This window comes from Caretta caretta, chromosome 8 (genome assembly GCF_965140235.1).
Source record: "Caretta caretta isolate rCarCar2 chromosome 8, rCarCar1.hap1, whole genome shotgun sequence".
NCBI lineage: Eukaryota > Metazoa > Chordata > Testudines > Cheloniidae > Caretta > Caretta caretta.
The window spans coordinates 14,095,925-14,112,183 of NC_134213.1; the positions used below are offsets into that span (position 1 = coordinate 14,095,925).

At 42.1% G+C, this 16,259-nt stretch overlaps 1 protein-coding gene across 1 annotated transcript in view; it reads left to right on the forward strand.

Annotated features, from left to right (window-relative positions):
• The window catches only part of FSTL4 (follistatin like 4), an 865,477-nt gene that overhangs the window by 804,060 nt on the left and 45,158 nt on the right, over positions 1-16,259 (forward strand).

The window sequence follows — 16,259 nt, forward strand, 5'->3', positions numbered from 1 at the left end:
TCTATGCAAAACAAGATATACTCTAGCCCCAACGGTGTTTAGCCCGGTGTTGGAATTATTTCAAAGCATTAGAACCCCAGAAGTTCCAGAAGCTCTCAAGATGAGAGCTGAGCCTAAATGAAAGATGAGCCTTCCTACTTCTGGTACCTAAATTGCATCACTGGTTCAGGCAGTTCCCCTCTCGTGTCCTGCATGGAAAGGCATAGAGATCGGCCACATACACTGTCCCTGTCCTTTGGACCCCAAAGAGAGTTCTCTGTGGAGTCCAGTAATTGCATGAGGGATGGGGGGGTCGCTATTAATTAATATTATTATGTGTATTGAGGTAGGACCTAAAAAACCTAGTCATTGACCAGGACTCCATTCTGCTAGGTGTTGTACAGATGGGGAACAAAATGATATTAGAATCATAGAATCATAGCATATCAGGGTTGGAAGGGACCTCAGGAGGTCATCTAGTCCAACCCCCTGCTCAAAAGCAGGACCAATCCCCAATTAAATCATCCCAGCCAGGGCTTTGTCAAGCCTGACCTTAAAAACTTCTAAGGAAGGAGATTCCACCACCTCCCTAGGCAACGCATTCCAGTGTTTCACCACCCTCCTAGTGAAAAAGTTTTTCCTAATATCCAACCTAAACCTCCCCCACTGCAACTTGAGACCATTACTCCTTGTCCTGTCCTCTTCTACCACTGAAAATAGTCTAGAATCATCCTCTCTGGAACCACCTCTCAGGTAGTTGAAAGCAGCTATCAAATCCCCCCTCATTCTTCTCTTCTGCAGACTAAACAATCCCAGCTCCCTCAGCCTCTCCTCATAAGTCATGTGTTCCAGACCCCTAATCATTTTTGTTGCCCTTCGCTGGACTCTTCCCAATTTATCCACCTCCTTCTTGTAGTGTGGGGCCCAAAACTGGACACAGTACTCCAGATGAGGCCTCACCAATGTCGAATAGAGGGGGACGATCACGTCCCTCGATCTGCTCGCTATGCCCCTACTTATACATCCCAAAATGCCATTGGCCTTCTTGGCAACAAGGGCACACTGCTGACTCATATCCAGCTTCTTGTCCACTGTCACCCCTAGGTCCTTTTCCGCAGAACTGCTGCCTAGCCATTCGATCCCTAGTCTGTAGCTGTGCATTGGGTTCTTCCGTCCTAAGTGCAGGACCCTGCACTTATCCTTATTGAACCTCATCAGATTTCTTTTGGCCCAATCCTCCAATTTGTCTAGGTCCCTCTGTATCCTATCCCTGCCCTCCAGCGTATCTACCACTTCTCCCAGTTTAGTATCATCCGCAAATTTGCTGAGAGTGCAATCCACACCATCTTCCAGATCATTTATGAAGATATTGAACAAAACCGGCCCCAGGACTGACGCCTGGGGCACTCCACTTGACACCGGCTGCCAACTAGACATGGAGCCATTGATCACTACCCGTTGAGCCCGACAATCTAGCCAACTTTCTACGCACCTTATAGTGCATTCATCCAGCCCGTACTTCTTTAACTTGCTGACAAGTATACTGTGGGAGACCGTGTCAAAAGCTTTGCTAAAGTCAAGAAACAATACATCCACTGCTTTCCCTTCATCCACAGAACCAGTAATCTCATCATAGAAGGCGATTAGATTAGTCAGGCATGACCTTCCCTTGGTGAATCTATGCTGACTGTTCCTGATCACTTTCCTCTCCTCTAAGTGCTTCAGGATTGATTCTTTGAGGACCTGCTCCATGATTTTTCCGGGGACTGAAGTGAGGCTGACTGGCCTGTAGTTCCCAGGATCTTCCTTCTTCCCTTTTTTAAAGATTGGCACTACATTAGCCCTTTTCCAGGCTAATGTAGTGCCAATTCCCTACCTCAAAGAGTCTACAATCTAAGTAAGTAGCTAGTAGAGCTAGGCCCATGGTGTGATGTACATCTACTCCCTCCATAGTCCTGAGATTATTCAGAAAAGGTAATAAAGCTGTAGGTACCCTCTCAGCAGTGAAGATACACCCCCCCACACACACACCTCCTTTAAAGGGAAGGAAAATAGTGGGACAGTGGACCACAGAGCTAGGGGGAAGGCAAAGGGTTTCTTCAAGCATTGCACTGTGCCTCAGACACACCCATTGAAATCCATAGGTTCTGGAAGGTGAACAGAAACTTTGTTCCTTAGGAGAAGGATGCCGTCCCCATGAGGAGCAACTTGGAGTCAACTCAGTGGGGAGACCTTTGTGGCGTTCCAAAGCTGGGGAGGCAGGGAGGTGTGTGTACATGTCAGTATAAAATGTCAGAATAAAGTTCACAATGTCTAGTGTAGACAAGGAGAGTGAATACCAATTTGAATTAATGATTTCAGCTAACAGAATCTGTGGGTTTTGCACTTTTAGATGGTGAGTCACATTGTTTGAATATGTTGTTCAGCTGTAATGTTCTTTTCCCAGACTACATTAGGGAAACAAATATATATCTTTGAGACAAGGTAAACTTGATGCAGGTGTATCTCTGCATATTCTGAAACATCACAATTCCAGGAGGTCTGAACTGTTTATATTATTCAGGAGACTTTAATTTTTCTCTTTTCTTTTTTCAAATGCACTAGTGAGCAGATGTTAAATCTCTTTTCCTGATGCTATCCCTGAACACTTGCCATCCATAGTCCTCCCATCACAACTATTATTAGAAACTGTCTGATTACAGGAAATAAGAGCAATACCTTGTTTGTTCCAAACCTCTTTACAATCTAAACATTAATAATTTGATCGTAATTCCCAAAAGGAGCAACCAGGGAGCAGAATGTGTTAGCAGAGGTGTGTATTAGCAGAGACTTTGTAGTGAATTAGGATTGCTCTTCCCTTCCTTCTTCATGAGACTTTTCTGTATGCACATTTTTAAATAATTATCCCAGTATTCATTACAGAGAAAATAGCTCAGTGTGTGAGTACAAAGAAAGTAATAAAATATCGGTTACAATAAATCACTAATAAGAATTTTAGAAATACATAGAGCTATGTGGACACTTAGATTAGGTAAGCAGATGGTAGATAAAGTGGGGGATAGAATATCTAAAAGGGTCTGATTTCATGACCTACCTGAGTGAAAATCTGGCCCTATTAAAGTTAATTGGAGTTTGACATTGACTTTAATAGGGCCAGGATTTCACGCAAGAGGTTTATGCCATTGAAATGGGAAGAGTGTCACTTTCCAGTGGGATATATGATACTTGCCGCTAAATTTGGAACACTCACATTTTTCGCCAAGAAGAGTCACAATATATCAGACTTTAAACCTGCAGGATTGAATGACAGGTTATTGTCTGTCCTTAACATCAAATCTATGTAATTTTGGGCAGAAAAAGTCCACATTTGGGGAGGAAGAAGAAAATATTATGCTTGTGGTTTGTTTAAAAAACAGATGGCAGGTGTTTGAAGCTTCTGAGAAATTTGGAATGTCAGATGTAATCCCGCTATAGATGGATCAGATACACTCTGTTTTGTGTGTGTGTGTGTGTGTAAAAACAGGTAAGTATACAAATATGCACGCATGTTTTGTTTTTTACAGCACATTCCATCTGAGAATCTGAATTAATCTGAAAACATTACTTATTAAAGCTTCACAACATACCAGAGAAGCAGAGCCATGAACGCAACAGAGATCTCCTAAAATTAAAAGGGAGAAATAAATTAACTGAGGGAACTCACTGCTGCAAGGTATTGAGGCAAATAGGATAATAAGATTAAAAAATTGATTCAATCTTAGGTTGAAATCCTGACCCATTGAGATCATTGGACTTCAATGATTTCACACACAAATGAACAAAGATAGTTACAGTAGCTTGAATAAAAATGTCAACGACGGTCAATTCTTATGGTTCAGAGTATAAGATGATTATTGGTTGGAGTCAAAAAGAAATCTCTTCCCATGATATACCATTGCACAAGTGCATCATCTGGGACTGGTGATTTGCTTTCTTCTGGAATTTCTGGTACAGTGAACTATTAAAGGCATCTGTCAGGACACCAGCATTGATTCCAGTCCTGCCAGGTCCTTTGGCGGCATCCTTAGTCATTGTGTTACGGAGATGCACTGAACCGCTACCCCTGACCAACAGCCTTAGTGCTAAACATCTACAAGCCCACAGCAGCCACACCTCAGGCCCCTGACTGGATGGATAGGCAGCACTCTCACTAGGTGTCTGGACTATATAAAGTCCATAACAGGAAGAGGAAGCGGTCTGAACAACAGATCGGTGCCTGCTGGTTGCTGCCTAGACCACCTTACCCTGTTGACTTGCTGGCTTGCCCCACGTCACCTCCCCAGACCCACTGACTGGGCCCATTGGATTGGATCTTCTGGCTACTCACCTCTATGAGAATTCTGACCATTGCCCCTGACACGGATTGACCTGCCAGCTACCTGACCACTTGCTCACCCTTGACTTCTGTTCTGGAACACCCCCTTGCCTGCCCTCTGCCATCAGGCATTACATCTTAAGACTATTGATATGGTAACACCTTCATTCCGAGGTAACTCATCAGGAAGTCTGCTCCTTGATTATTATTATAGTATTGACTTTGAATATGTATTAAATTCATGGAGCATGTAGAAGTCAGTTATTATCTACAGTATAATAAAGAAGCTCCGGAAAATGCCCCCTTTCCATATGTGTCTATCAGAAAAAATGTCTTATTAGTACAATAATAGAAAAAGAAAAACTAAATTCTCCATCAGGCTGCCTTTGCAGTAGCTTTCTTGCATTTGTTAAAGGCTGAATTTAACCCCATTTAAATTATTGAAATGATAAATGTCACAGTTCAGGGCAAGTGCACCAGTATTCCCCCTCCATGGTCCACCACAGGCACCCAATTCTAGGCTCCTAGCTCCTCTCCTGGGTAGAGACCTACGTGTCTCTCCCTCTTGCCCGGGGTTTTTCCAGGCTGCACAGTCCCCTGTCTACACTTATTCCCAGCAAGCCAGACTGTCTAAACAGGCCTGCATCTGCACTTTGCTTACTCTTCAAAGGCTATGAACAATGTAATTGCCAGCAGTTATGAGTTACCACACAGCTGTTTCTAAGCAAGCATAGTTATTCTTAGAGTTAAAGCATGACAGAGAAAACATATTAAAAATAAGAAAAGAAACCATATTCATGCTAATAAGCTTATTAGATCACCCCTGCCAAATCCAACCTCAGGCTCTAGTAGGTATCAGTCTTTCCATCTGGAAGGATTGCCACCCAGCTGCCTGGGACAGAGGGTTCTGTCAATTTGCCGGATCACACTATCCCTGACAGGTGTTTGTCTATGAGCCTCTCCAGGTAGTGATACGTCTCTGGAGATGTTACAACCAGAGTGAATTTGCCTAATCATCCTTCACTGTTCTTAGTCCCTGATGGGCTGTGGTAACCCTCCCCCATGAAAGTACATTCAATCCCTGGCTCACAGTGATACATAAAGTTAATATAGTAAGATCTCTCAAAGATATTTTAGGAGATTGCCATATCTGTCACAATAAGCATGTTTAAAATCAAGAACAAATAATTCTAATGAAGCATAAATTCTCAGCTTGTCTCTGGAAATGAATTATTAAAAGGGCAAAAGAAAATGATTTAAGAGTCCATGACTAATTTAGTTTTTATATGAATCAGTCATGAATCTATTGTAAAAAAGATGAGACATTTGGTTAGTGTGGAGAAATTATTTTCAAAGTGATAGATGTTGTAGAGTTTGCACTGTAATTATAATCTCATTAAATTTCTGGGTACATTTTGTTTTAAAAATTATCAGATGGCTGTTTCTGGGACTCTGAGGATCAAGCAAGATTTTCAGAATACAAAAAAAAAGAATTCACCAAATTTTAATCACAATAGTGGTCATCAATAAATACTGGCACTGTTTCTTTACCTTTAGTGAGAAATACATTGCATAGTGAGGCATAAAATCAGCCCTGAGATGCTGTAATCAGTGGGTTTGAAAAACCTCAGTTCTAGAGAGACAGTGGACAGGAGATCATGTCTCATCCGGTCTATGAAATGCATTTAACAGCTCAAATGGTGATCCTTTGTTCTTGCTTTTACATGGGGTGTTTCATATCATGTAAGTTCTGATGGACTCAAATGACAAGAATATCATTAGCTGAGGTTGTATATGTTGCTAGGCCTTGATATCAACCCTTTGACAGCTGCTAGTAATTACTGGCATTGGTAGCTCTTTATCATCATCGAATTAGAAATCCACAGGGCCTTTTCAGTCACCCTTTAGACAGGTATTTATCAGCGTTGGGAAGCTGATGCTAGTTAAAATCAAGGATGAGTAGGATTTCAAACTCTGGGTCAGCACAATGGGAGGGGTGTGGGGCACACAATGTTTTCACTAGGTACACAAGGCAGCAGGCAGAAGCATTTTTAGATAATCCAGATGTTTTCAGACATAAATATTATAAATAGAGTTGGGCCCAAACCAAACCCTCAGATCTGATCTCCTCTGAAGTTTGGGTGAATTTAAAATTCAAACTCTGATGGAAAGTGTACAAATCTTTACAATCGGCCAAACCAGCAAAGACTAAACTTGGGGGTGTTCAGAATTCAAAGCCATAACTGTATTTGTAACTTGGAGTTTCCTCTGTGTCCTTGCTACCTTAGCCTAACATCTAGCTCCAGGCCAGGCATTGGTCAGATGTGTAGGAGGAAGGCAGAAGGATGGTCCCCTTGAGTCTGCAGAGCCATTCCAAATGCTGAAGTAGCCCTATATTCCACTAGAAGTGCCCACCACTCAGGGAGGTCTGACATGATGCACTATGTAGCAATGGATCTTCCTGTCCCCTCTCTTATGGCCCACCGCACCTGCCCCTGTTACACAGGAAGTTTGAGCACGGCGGTGGCCCACACAGTGCATATTCCCAGTGTGATGTCCCTGATCCATTCCCACCCTTTTTTCAAGATGAATCACAGTGGTTCCTTTTGCTAAGAGTTAGTGACAGAGGAAAGAACTAAATATGTCCAAGTGATCGTCCATACCACATACAAGTCCATCTCTAATACAGTTTTCCTATGAAGTATTTCAGCAACAACCCACTAAAGAAAGATGTGCATAAAATTCTTCTCTGCTGTGAGGCTAGACCACAATATGGTATGCGTAAAGGCTGTGACAGAATAGTTTGGTAAAGGCATACCTCTCACCCTGCCAAAGCCCACATCCAGTGATGCACAGTGTGTGAGAAAGATCCAAAATGAAGACCATACAAAGACTGTGAAGGAAAAGAGGCTTAATCTGCAGCCAGGAAGATTTAAATTAGGTATTAGGAAAAAAATTCTAACTCGATGGGTAATTAAGCCATGGAATAGGCTTCCAAGGGAGGTTGTGGCATCCCCAGTTCTGGAGGTTTTTAAGAACAGGTTGGACAAACACCTGTCAGGGATGGTCTACTCTAGATTTACTTGGCTCTGAGTGCAAAGGTCGGACTTCATGACTTCTCAAGCTCCCTTCCAGCTGTACATTACTATGATTATTCATGCAGGATAATCTGAAAAGTGCTGTGGGATTCATTCCTTTAGTGTAAATAACTCAGTAACCACAGTTGTAGGATTCTTTATTTCTGATGTAAATAATTTTCAGTAATAAAAGCAAGGGGACATGAAAGGTATGTGGAACTGAGGCAGCTGTGATTAAATTAATTATATGTCTCAAAATGAGAGACCTGGGTGAAAGAACCAGGAGTTTGTGTTTGCTTTGTTCACTACTAGGAGCACTAATACTGTTCAGTAATTATAATAGTACATGATGTACATTTTTGGTCTGTTCACACAATGTACTCAGGTTTTCAAATATGGTCAAACATCTCATTTGCACATGATGATACTATGGATGTGCAGGCAGATTAGCAGTTAGCGTCTACCTGGCTATTTGCTTACAGAAAGAGACCAGTTTGTACATGCTCAGAGTATTTGTTCAACAAAGTAGATACTTGGGATTGCACAAGTTTATCTTTGAAAATTTGAAAATTAAAAATTAGGTGGTACTAGCCCTGCACAGAAAGAATGCTTTCACTCATGACACCGGGCTATAGTTTTTCCATTATTTCTTCCTTTTTATTTTTGTAAAGCCAAATTATTTTTGCTTAAACAATTACAAATCATTCTATAAAATACACACAATCTTAATATGTGCTAATTGCCCTTTGCATCACTCTGGCAGGGCAAAGGGACCTCAAACCTGCCCTAGAAGGGCAGCTGGGCATTCCCCCTTGTATACTGTACAAGCTTTCTTAGGTAACATAGAGTCAGTGTAGCTGGTTCTACGTCACCCAGTTCTCCCACCTCAGTGTCAGAGATACACACACTTTAAGCAGCCGTGAGCCTATTCTAATATGCACTGTGGGCCAAACTGCCTTCCAGGACTGGAAGCCAGAAAAACATCAATGCCTCCTTTGAAGCTTTCACCTGCTCTTCGGTGCACAAGCAGAAAGCTGGGTCACACTGAGGATTGAACCCAATGAGTCAAATTTTGCTACTCATTCCCTTTCTCTCAGCTTCATTCACTTATGTAGCAGTACAGGACTTGTGACATTACAATCACATATTGGGTTGTGAATAAAAGAAAAGGAGTACTTGTGGCACCTTAGAGACTAACCAATTTATTTGAGCATGAGCTTTCGTGAGCTACAGCTCACTTCAGCGGATGCATACCGTGGAAACTGCAGCAGACTTTATATATACACAGAGAATACGAAACAATACCTCCTCCCACCCCACTGTCCTGCTGGTAATAGCTTATCTGAAGTGATCATCAAGTTGGGCCATTTCCAGCACAAATCCAGGTTTTCTCACCCTCCACCCCCCCCCCCACAAATTCACTCTCCTGCTGGTGATAGCCCATCCAAAGTGACAACTCTCTACACGATGTGCATGATAATCAAGTTGGGCCATTTCCTGCACAAATCCAGGTTCTCTCACCCCCTCACCCCCCTCCCAAAAACCACACACACAAACTCACTATCCTGCTGCTAATAGCTCATCCAAAGTGACCACTCTCCCTACAATGTGCATGATAATCAAGGTGGGCCATTTCCAGCACAAATCCAGGTTTTCTCACCCCCCCACCCCCATACACACACAAACTCACTCTCCTGCTGGTAATAGCTCATCCAAACTGACCACTCTCCAAGTTTAAATCCAAGTTAAACCAGAACATCGGTTTAATAGTATCCAATTTGCAAATGAATTCCAATTCAGCAGTTTCTCGCTGGAGTCTGGATTTGAAGTTTTTTTGTTTTAAGATAGCGACCTTCATGTCTGTGATTGTGTGACCAGAGAGATTGAAGTGTTCTCCGACTGGTTTATGAATGTTATAATTCTTGACATCTGATTTGTGTCCATTTATTCTTTTACGTAGAGACTGTCCAGTTTGACCAATGTAAATGGCAGAGGGGCATTGCTGGCACATGATGTCATATATCACATTGGTGGATGTGCAGGTGAACGAGCCTCTGATAGTGTGGCTGATGTTATTAGGCCCTGTGATGGTGTCCCCTGAATAGATATGTGGGCACAGTTGGCAACGGGCTTTGTTGCAAGGATAGGTTCCTGGGTTAGTGGTTCTGTTGTGTGGTATGTGGTTGTTGGTGAGTATTTGCTTCAGGTTGCGGGGCTGTCTGTAGGCAAGGACTGGCCTGTCTCCCAAGATTTGTGAGAGTGTTGGGTCATCCTTTAGGATAGGTTGTAGATCCTTAATAATGCGTTGGAGGGGTTTTAGTTGGGGGCTGAAGGTGACGGCTAGTGGCGTTCTGTTATTTTCTTTGTTAGGCCTGTCCTGTAGTAGGTAACTTCTGGGAACTCTTCTGGCTCTATCAATCTGTTTCTTTACTTCCGCAGGTGGGTATTGTAGTTGTAAGAAAGCTTGACAGAGATCTTGTAGGTGTTTGTCTCTGTCTGAGGGGTTGGAGCAAATGCGGTTGTATCGCAGAGCTTGGCTGTAGACGATGGATCGTGTGGTGTGGTCAGGGTGAAAGCTGGAGGCATGCAGGTAGGAATAGCGGTCAGTAGGTTTCCGGTATAGGGTGGTGTTTATGTGACCATTGTTTATTAGCACTGTAGTGTCCAGGAAGTGGATCTCTTGTGTGGACTGGACCAGGCTGAGGTTGATGGTGGGATGGAAATTGTTGAAATCATGGTGGAATTGTGAATGAAATTGTTTCACCTGTGGCAAAATGTGAACTGGATTTACAAACAAAAGTTTACACTTCTTTAAATGTGATGTCTCAGAACCTTAGCAGGTCGTGATGTCAATGAATGTATTGGGAAGGAGAAGTAGGATAAATAAACATGCAAAATCTTGGTAATCAGTACAGATGGAAGGGAAATGGAACACAGAAAAGGCATGTGTCATTTGTCTAGAGTAGTTTTGTTTTAAAATTGACTGTGTATGGTCATGACTTTAAGATTGCTAAATATAATAGCAGGCTCTGATCAATTTAAAACACTGGCTTTTAATTTTGCAAAGTTTCAATGTATCCAGAGAGTGAATTATCAATCCTTTTTTTGAAGGGTCCCTGCAAAATGTAAATGATACTCACAAGGAAGTACAGCATTTTTTATTTCCAAGAGGGAAAAAGTGATACAGGTTGTAGAATAAGACAGTTTGCCCTCTGTCACGGCTTGAACTTATCAGTCATGAACCTGCTGAAAAACAAGGATTTTTACTAAAACATTTAACAGTTGTTTTATAATGAGATTATTAGAATGTACCACATACAAAGGCAACTTTAATTCTGTCATTACCTAACTTTCAATGCTTGACTTTTCAACCTACATAATGTTCTTCTGAGATAGGGTGGGTGCATGCATATCACCGTTCTAGGGCAAATGGCACCTTAGACCCCATTAGGTGCTTGGTTTCCTGTACCTCACTGCTGGAACCATGCAGTCCAGACACTTTTAGACTGGCTCTCTGGGAAGTAGTCTCCCTGTTTCTCAACCATGATAACGCAACAGGCCCAACTGTGTTAGGCACCTGTAAGCCCTTTCACTTCGGGGACCTGTGAGCTGATTAAAGTGACTCACAAAATGTCTCTTCAAAGCAAAGCATTATTTATTCATTCCCCCAAAAGGTCCAAGCACACAGAGCAAAGAGTAAAAACAATAAGCGATCTATATACATGAGTCTTAGTTACACTTTAATCTTTCCTAACAGCTTCTATAAGTTCCCCTCAGGTCAGCCAAACTCCATGTCTGGCTGGGAGGAGCAGACTGTCCTGCTTGCAGCATGTCCTCTGTCTGTGTGTTGCCTTGCGAGCTACAAGAGTGACTTCTGCTGTGTGCTCGCAAATAGAATGACCACTTTTTCAAAAGGCAAAAGCAGGACACATGCAAGACCCCCTGCCCCCTTACGCCTCCTCTTTCCCCTGGAGCCCCCAACCCCCACCTCCCCCCAAGGCTTTGTCCCTGCTCCTCCTCTTCCCCCTAAGGTCCCACTCCCTGGCCAGGTTGAAATCCAGAGCCAGGCCGTGCTAAGAGCCACCCAGCGACCATGTCCCTCTGTGGGGAGTCCTGGACCCTCCACCTGACCTAGGCAGGGGGCTGGGGGGCCCAAGAGCAGCCCCTGGCCTGTGTCTCCATCCGCCCCCCCCCCCACCCCCCGGGCTCCCCACAACAGCCGGAGTTCCCTTAGTGTCTCTTAGTACTGCCCAGCTTCGGCTTTTGGACTGGTCGGGCATGGAGCCCCAGAGAGAGAGGAGGAGCGGGGGGAGGCCTTCTCGCGAGGGAGGGGGGAAAGAATAAGACCCACCTCAGGCCCCCCCACGACAGGAAGAGCCTCAGGCAGGTATGGAGTGGAGCCACAGGAAATCTGCAGTAATTCGGCTTGGGAATGGGACTTCAACTCTGCATTTCAGGAACATCTGCCCCGAATTGGGCGGGACAGTCACCCTAGCTCTCACTGGCAGTTCGTGGGCAGCCTTCCTTAGCTCACCCATACGCCTTCCCTTTTCTAGGCCTTGGGTCCTGTAATGGCTTAGTTCCCTTGATCTCCCTCTTCTCAGCCTTGGCAAAATGCTGTAGTCACCTCTTCATGGCTGTAAGTCTGCTATTGGGCTAGAGTGTTTGTGGGCATGCTCCTTATCTAGGCCATTATTTTATCTTTCTTCCTTTGTTCTTTTAACAACCCCTTTTGGTCTAACTCCATAGCAAATTTATGCATCATATTCATAAACGGAACAGATATTTTCCCAGTTTGTTACAATGTGCATACGTAAATGTAAAATTCTGATGTACTAACTGATAAGGTCCATAGGGAAAAAACAGAGAAAACCATAAGATGCAAAAAGGAAAAAACAGTCATTAATGTTACAAAAATACGATGTTCTTTCTGTAGACAATATGGGATAGAATGGGATAATTCATTGGGATAGAATGTAATAATCCCAGGTTTTGATATCGGTCATCCTGAATAATGCTCTTATCTTCAGTCATGGGGATTTACTATATATGCATGACCGCCTACACACTGGAAATATTACCCCTCTATGTTTGACATTAAAATATGGTATTATCTCAATCATATTTGATAAACTTATTTTTTAAGAATCAGAAAATAGCTTTTAAAAGTCAAAACCATGCTTTTAAGAAAAAAGCTTTTCTTAGAGGAACAATATATTAGAGGAGAGGAATAATAGTATAATCTTGCATCTGTTTGTTTTTGGAAGGATCTTTGCTTGTACTAATACATTTGTATGCATCAGAGAAAATATATCATCCATAAAAAGACAATTACAGAGCACCAACCAAGCGTTTCAAACATTATTCAGTAATGTCTATAAGGAAGCATCATTTGAAAGAAAGATTTTATTGTTTTGTTTTTCTATAACTTCATATAAATCATTCCATAAAAGTAGCCATCTTACTTTTATTGATCGAAACTCAATCTGAGCTGCATCTAGGATTAGCTTTCAAAAATGTTAAATATCCTGTATAATATGCAGTTTGCTTATCTGGTGCAATTTTTTTTTTTTATTAACAATGGTTGCCACCTGGAGCTGAGTGAATGGTTGATTTTTTCGGTTTGGCCAGCAATCTGAAAAACCAGAAAATATTTGGTGTATGTATTTCTGTGTGTCCTTATAACCTTTACCCCAGTGGTTAAGATACTTGCCTGTGATTCAAGGGATTCAAGTGGGTTTGAATTCCCACTCTGGAGCAAGGACTTGAACTCAGATCTCCCCCTTCTCTGGTGAGGGCCCAAACTACCTGGCTATAGTCTATTTTGAGGTAGCTAGCTGTCAGTGTCGCATGTTGAAGCTGCTCTACCTTTTATAAATACATGAATATTCATTGAGCCAACAAGAGAGAGAATGACTCATAAGCCTGGTGGTTTGGGCACTCACTTGGGAGAGGTAACAGATGTGGATTCAAATCTTCTTTCTGCCACATTCAGAGGAGGAATTTGAATCTATTTTATATAGATTTACTTCTGTCTTTTAGATCTGTGGCCTGAGTTTGCCCTTTACCTTAGAAAGTCTCAGCACGTTGATTACCAAAGGCTATGTCTACCCTACATTGTACCCTACAATCAGTATAACTTATGACTAAATCAGCCCCCGAGTGACGTAAGTTACACCAACATAAGTGCCGGTGTAGACAGCACTATGTTGGTGGGAGAGCTTCTCCCACTGACATAGCTGCTGCCGCTCATGGAGGCTGGAGTAGTTGAGCAGGCCAGGAGAGCTCTTTCCCATTGGCTTAGAGCGGTTACATTAGAGATCTTACAGCGGCTCAAGTACATCGGTGCAGCTGTGCTGCTGTAAACTCTAGTGTAGCTGTGCCCCAAGACAGACCTTTGCTTCAATACAAATGCAAGTTCTGGCCTAGTTTCCAGGAGTCATGCAGTACAGTTTTCTGAGTTGCATCTTGCATGTTATATTGTTAGACAGACATTTTTCCCTGAATACAGATTTATGATAGAAGAGTGATTGAGCTCAATGGGAATGATCAATGCACTATGCTTAGTAGCATTTGCAAGTTCAGGCCCTAACTTTCCATTAGCTATTTCCAATAGATCAGACTATACATTGTAAACTCTTAGGGTGAAATTCTAGCACCATTGCAGTCAATGGCAAAACTCTCATTGACTTCACTGTGGCTTGGATTTCACCCTTAGGGCCAAATTCTGAGTAGATGTTTGAAGGCAGACCAAAAATTGAAGGGGACACACAACTTTGTAAAGAAGCATTGGCAAAACCATAGTTTATGTGCTAAGGTCATGCTAGCAGAAACAACAGTAGCCACGTCCGCAGTTATTTCTGCCACCTGTGACGTTGTAGGCATCAAAGAGCATGATCTGGGACGAAGGGGCATGTTAGTCCCACTGGCAAGCTCCACTCATGCTTCACGCACTTCCTTATTCCATCTTGTAACGTGTACAAAACCTAACAGAGCTCCAGGGCCACCTTTTCTACCCACTCATGGTCTGCCCTGTATTGATAGTAAACCCTCTTTGATGCCTGGTGTGGTTCAGGGACAGAGATTTAAAAGAGTCAGTTAGCAATATTTTTCTTTAAGCCCCAGCTTCTGGAATCAAGAGATTGAATGGGAATCTCAGCTTCCACCTTGTAATAAAGTCAGTTTCTAACCCTCATGGTTGCAGAGAAAAATCTTTATGAAGAAGGGAACCTTAGTGGCTCAGAAACCAGAAAACAAATAAAAAAAGACAAATAAACCAGAAAACAAAATAAATCTCATTATTTTAAAACCAATCTCATGACTGAAGGAGGGTAGGAGATCCTGACTCAATTTTTGAAACACTTGGGGTGGCAGTCCTGCAATGGGAGATGATAGAGCCCTCCTGCCCAGTAACTGTGGCTGGAAGGATCTGGATAAAGGGCTTGCTCGGGGTAAAGTCTGCTGACTGCAAGACCTTAGCTTCCCTCAGCACCTCCAGGCCTGTGGTTTGGGGGGCAGCATTGGATGCATCTGTCCCATCCCTATGGAAACTTTCTCCACTGGTCCTGAACAAAGACACATTTTGGCCTACATAGATTTCCACTGTTCTCACTTATGAGGGTTTGACACATGTAACTCAAAATTTGGCCCCTTAACTAAATTTTGTATGTTTTCAAGATCATATCAAACAAACCAGATGGATTGTATTTTATTCTGAATGGGAGTATTTAAAAAGGCTGTCATAACGGATAAAACTTCCTGTGGGGATTTTCCTGTTGCACATTGCATATGCAGCTTTCCTTCGTCCAGCCACACTTGGAGTTTGGTCAAACATTCTTGGGTTTTAACCAGTGGAGTAATTTTGCATCCCTGTTTATTATTCATCCTGTTGTATTTATTTTGTATTCCTCTTATTACATAGCATGAAATTTTACTGTACTTCTCCAGCGAAATTCTGCAAAGGATTTCATTTAGCATGCTTCATGCATTGAGCTAATTAAGGAAAAATCATTCTTTGAGCTAATTAACTATGTTTTTTTACGTGTTTCCTTCTGGGTTTTGCATAAAAGTGTAAACATTTTAGAGCAGCAGAAGTCTGAATGCTAATGAAGAGAGAAAAGAAGCTGCTGTGTATATTGTTCCCCAATATAGTCCTGTTTGGGATCACTTGCAATAACTTGATAAGCAGAGCACAAGGGCAAAATATCCAGATACCCAAACCTAGCAACACAGACATGAGAATTCTCTGGAATAACTTTCATTTTAACTTACACATGGAGAAAATATAAGTAAAGCTGCTGCAGATGACAGCTAGGGAAAGGCACATAACCAATTAAAAATATCAAAACATTTTTGAAAGAAATGCTCTTTCTCCTTACCTCCTAACTAGGCTGTTTTTAAAATCCTTTTTGATATAAGGTGTTTTATAGATAACTGATAGTTTCAATTCTTTCTCATCGAGACTCTAGGTCAAGATGCACTGTGTTAGCGATCAGCATAGATCCAAACGGTCTTTAACTCACCCAGAAGTTAGAGATTGCTTTATAACCTTAGTAGACAGATATTAAATTCCACTATAAATTACTGATAGATGGCTGGAGACTGTCATCTTTTTACAAGCATCGAGCATCTTTTTAACACCAAGCAAAAAAGTTCACACTCAATTGAATTACTTTAGTTGCATCATCTTACTCATAAATTGTCACTCATTTCCTCCCACATACTGATTTATGCATTCCAAAATTTACTACTGAAAATTCAAGTTGTGTTGCCAAGTTGAGATCCTATCAAAACAAGCTGAAAAAGATAGCCTAGTCTTGTGTGACGTTTAAAATAAATTTGCTAAATAA